Here is a 5,580-nt window from a genome sequence, read left to right as displayed (position 1 = left end):
GTCTTAGTGACTGAGGTAGGAAATCTCAACTGTAAAGCCTGGGCAAGCAATATGAGCTCGTGTTTTGTGAGTGTGTTCACTCTGTTTGGGGATGGCTTAGAATCCAAAAATCCTTTCACATCATTGTCACTCATTATGGCCATGATTACTGATTACAGTTAAGTAGGTAAGAGTAAGCACTGTCTATGTGGCCAAGGTTGCCAATATTGTGTCATAGAGCTATCCTGGAGAGGAAGTCGCCAAATTGTTATGGGGGTGTATATTACGGTGCACTCTTAACCCATAATTAAGCATCAAAAGGGACAAGATAAAGTTTGCAAGAAAACTAACTTAACTTTACTGTACACTATAACATACACAACCAAAGAAGAAACCAGGGTTCGTTTTACAAAAGGGAGGATTCATATAGGCCTCAGGATACAAATATAAAACAAGCTATTTCTTACCTAACCAGAATACACTCAGTGGAAGCTAAGTACTCATAAAGCTCAAGGAAACGTGGAGACTTTGAAGGTTAAATCCAGATATAAATCACACACTAGTGTAAATGGAGGAATGAATAAAAAATGGGAAATAGTACACAAACAGTGTGTTTTGTAATCAAAGTCACATAATGAGTAGTGTTGGGGAAAAGTGCAACACAATGTGACAAATGTGTAAAGTGACAGTAAATGTGTACAGATGACAAAATGTGTACAAGAATATGTGTGCAAAATCAGACAAAAATCTGTACAGGAATGTGTGTACAAAATGAGACTAAATGTGTGTACAGGGATGTGTACAAAAAGAGACAAAATGTGTTTCTTCACATTTTCCTGGAGCTTATAAAGGAGACTTACTCCCTTTCTCAGCTAATTAACCACTAGGCTGTCTTAAAAATAATCTCTGTCCATACAGAAACAATAGAGCCACCTGCTACCAATGAGGGCCTCATACACGTCAGACAGAACCAATTGCGTGCCATCAAGAACGTGACGAAAGCGCCATTTAGGCTTCTAATTGGCAAACATCCCTACTTTGCTCCTCCCACATTATGTCACACCCACAGTTCAAGGACAAGAGGAACTTTCTGTGTACTTTGTGAGAAAAACATCTGGAGGCGGATGCACTAACACGTCCCCGTAAGGTCCCCGTAAGGCCGCCGCCGCTACGGTCCCCGTACGATAGTCGGTGTTTTGCTATGTACTAACATTTCTCCCACCATCGTACGGTGACCGTAAGGCTAAGGGCGGGGAAAAACTCGCTGTGTTTGAGGGAATTTTTCCCCGCTCAGCTGATGGTCGCTTTGGCCAATCACAACGCAGGATGCTTCTCTGCCTAGACGCTTCAGCCAATCATCGTGTTTGGTGACACTGACTCTCAGCTGAGAACTCAAAAACAAAACAGAGGACAGGCTTGGATGAAATATATGAAGTGTTGTCAGTTTGGGAAGTGCAGTGAGCAGAAAGCATTACTCACAATATTACCAGCATAGCTACTGCTGCATGTTGTGCAGCAGTACTGCACATTACTATTATACAATAATGTACGAGTACATTAAAGTGCCTTCAGTATACTGTACAGACTGAATCGCATTTTAACATTTCAGCCGTACAACACTTATTACATTAATGTGCGTTCTGCAAAACTAAACTGACACTGTTGTACACTGTACAGTACTGTACCTGACATTTTATGTCGAACAAAAGCACCCTGGGATAAAAGCTCCGGCAAAGAAAATAAAAATGTGTATTTTTTTATTTTATTTTGTGCTTAACAGTAACCTGACCTAAGAACCTAAAGTAACCTGACCAAAGGTAACTGAACAGCCTAAGCTAAACCAATGAGCCTAACCTAACCAAACCTTAACCAAACAATTTCACCTTACCTAACAACCTAACAATACCTAACAAAATAACCTAACCTAACAGAACTTAGCTGAAGAAACATAAGAGCCACATAGAACAAGCTAACCTAAGCCAGCAAAAAAAAAAAATAATAATAATAATAATAAACCTAACAAGCTAAATTTATCCAACCCTAACCTTGGTCTGAGATTCACATATATACTGTTCTCAGTCATTCCTCACTTTTGCCAGAAAATACTGAATAATTCCTTTCCAAATCCCAAGAGGGGTTCCATCCCTCCTTTGAAGTTTTGAATAAATATATACTCGGGTTAATCTTAAATTTTTATGGCATGGAATTTAGTGGTTTTAGTGAAAATTTTGGTATAATCTTTTTATATTAAGATTTTGTACTTTTATGTGGCCATAACAATTATGTGAGGACCCAAATTTTGTCCTTACTCTCAGAAGGCACAAATCAAAAGCCAAAAACCATAAAATCAAACCAACATAACAGGCTTCTATGACCGTTTTTTTTTTTTTTTTTTAATTAATTGCCCCCTTGAAATGTCAAAATTCCCCTTGCCCTGTTCACACAACTATCATATGCTAACTCAACATAACCCTAAACTTAAATTAGCCTAGCTCAATAAATTAAGATAATTTTAACCCACCCCATTCCAGTAATAAACTACCCTAACTTAAATAACCTAAATTTAAAAAAATCAAGTTTAAGCTAAAAGTAACCAAGGCTTAACCCAATTCTTACACCAACCTAATCTCACCTAACCTTAAATTAGCCTAACATTAGTTTAACATAGCTAACCTTATCAATACTCAATCCAAAAATAAACAAATCTTACCTAACAAAAATAAACCTAATCTAACCAACATCTAACCTAACCTAATTCTTAAATTAACCTAACCCAACCCAGTGCTAACCTAACCTTACATGAGCCCAAATTAAACTAAGCTAACCTTACAATAATCCAGTCCACATATAAACAAACCTAACCTAACAAGAATTAACCTAATCAAAAATAACCTAACCTTGATTTTAAATTAACCTAACCTATCTTGAAACTATATTAGAAAAGGGATTTTTTTTTTCTAGGGGCTTGACCTATTAGGCTATTCTCCTAGAGGTTCTTGTCCTGACGGTGTACTCTACTGCACAACAGGACATATTATACTACTCTACGGCACTACACCTTACACTATTTCACACTAACATTGCTGTACACTACTATAGACTACATTAAAGCACACTATAATTTTCTACCAACCTAAAGCATACGTTAATACTGTAAAACACTAATTTATAGTACTACACAACACTGATGAGCATATAATACAGTAGAACACTAATGAACACATACTGAAACCACCAATTTACACTAATGTACAATTCATCGCACTGTATATTGTTGTACAGCACCTCTATTAACTACCCAGTTTAGTGAAATAATTAGTTTACACTAGAGAATGCTTAATTCAATTTATTTTCGGGTGTCTGAAAGATACGGGAGACGTTAAGGTTGGTCGGGCCCAACCTTAGCGGCGATTGTAACTCCGGCTCCCGTAAGGTCTCCGAAAGTGTTTAGTGCATGCCAACATCCGACGCCGCTACCTTTTCCCCCGCCCGTAGCGAGTTACGAGACCGTAAATGCGTTAGTGCATCCGGCCCCTGTTGTGTTATCAGTTGAGAAGGCAAAGTGATCGCTAGGTAAATACAGCTAGGGACCAGGGTTACCCTTTACAGGGAGCAAAACTGATAAGAAAAAAGATTTATGTTCTTCATGGCTCGCTTCTCTCTCCTTTCATTATCACCTTATCTTCTATTTCACCCATTTGCTACTGGGGTAACTACGCCAGTGACAAAGTGTAGCTCAACAACACGTCTGCTCAAGATACAGCCTGGTCCACACTGACACAAGGGCTGCTGCTGACTCCTCCTAGCGGCAAAAGGCAAAACTGCAAACGGTTGGCTCACTCTGTTCAAATTACTGGAACTTTTGGGTAGCACTTCGTACATATATATATATATATATATATATATATATATATATATATATATATATATATATATATATATATATATATATATATGGAGCCTCTTTGGTGCAGTGGTAAAGTGTGCGTTTTCGTACATGGGAGAACCAGAGTTTGCTCCCTGCCGGGTTAAAAGCTTTGGGAGTGTTCTCCCAGTCATGTACTGCTTTGGCGGACATAAGGGGTGCTGTTGTTGAACTAGTGTTGCTTAATATACAGTATGTTTGCACCCAGTCGGCTTGTGCGGGCTGATTACACTTGTTTCACAGACTACACACACATCCAAAGCCACTCCAACACAACAGTCACACTGACAAGTACTTCTCACCCTACATACAATCTCTACCAGACAGCCTAAGCCACTTGGTAGAGATACTTTGGCTGTATTGTCCCCACTTCAGTCAGGATAGGCCGCTTCTGCAGTGGACACTCAAATGGCTGATTTTTCATTCATTCATTGCCAGATGCCATGTATCCCAAACGGGGTGGCCAAGGGCTTAGAGTTAATTGTTTTACAGGGAGGGGCACTAATCCTCCACCAACCCCACTTGACACGTAGGGAGAATGATGATGATGATATATATATATATATATATATATATATATATATATATATATATATATATATATATATATATATATATATATATATGTATATATATATATATATATATATATATATATATATATATATATATATATATATATATATATATATAATTATATAGACTGTAGCACCAGTTGCTCAGGGCAGTGCTCCCAAGGTGGATGAAAAGCTGAAGACGGGGTGAGCTGGAGCTCCCATTTCATCAGCCCTTGGGACCAGTTCCTGTCCATCCCCCTTTGCTGAACTTTTTCAGCGTTCCAGTAACACAGAGAGTAGGCCAACATGCTCTCCAATACAAGTTTCTCTATCAACAACAAATTTCATGCACATTACACACTACACTTCCTTTTCAAAATTAAATAAGAAAATTGGCATCTAATAACCAAGCCTCGGAGTCCCCGGCAGGGGGGATACCATAAATGCCCCCACCATCCTCCCATCTCCCTATGACAACACAAAGAGCTTTGTATCCATTTCTCCTGTCTCAAAAATTTCCATTCTAGGAGATTTCAACGTTCACCACCACCTTTCGCTCTCCTCTCCATTCATTGATCCACCTGGTGAACAAGCATACATCTTTTCTGTCCTCAGTGACCTAGTGCAGCTTGTGCAGCACTCTCCCCATATCCCTGATTGCCTTGGAGACAGCTCCAACATACTTTACCTCTTCCTTAAAGTTAATCCTTCTGCTTACAGTGTTAATCTTTTCTCTCTGTTGGGCTTCTCCAATCAGAACCTTATTACCTGAACCTGTCCTATTGCTCTGGTACGGCCTGTGGACCTTTCAAAGAAACATCAGTTGTGGCACATTGGAGCTGCTGACTGGGAGGCTTTGGAGGCCCTCAGGCAGTACTTCCTTGATTTTCCCTGGAATGATTATTGCTTCCAAGGCCGGGACCTATCTGAGTGTGCATTGCACATTGTGGAGGTTATTCTGTCAGGCATAGAAGCATATATTTCCTTCTCATATACTTTGACTAATGCAAGAAACCCTTGGTTTAATCACGCTTGTTCTAATGCTGTCCACACCAAGGAGAGGGCCTCTAAAAGGTACCAAAGCTTGCCCACCCCTGAATCACATCTTTTTAAGTTTCT

Source organism: Coenobita brevimanus, chromosome 100 (genome assembly GCF_032717465.1).
Source record: "Coenobita brevimanus isolate Jiangsu-jjx chromosome 100, ASM3271746v2, whole genome shotgun sequence".
In the NCBI taxonomy this organism is placed as follows: domain Eukaryota; kingdom Metazoa; phylum Arthropoda; class Malacostraca; order Decapoda; family Coenobitidae; genus Coenobita; species Coenobita brevimanus.
The sequence above is the reverse complement of the archived record's forward strand: the minus strand, read 5'-3'. Positions refer to the sequence as shown.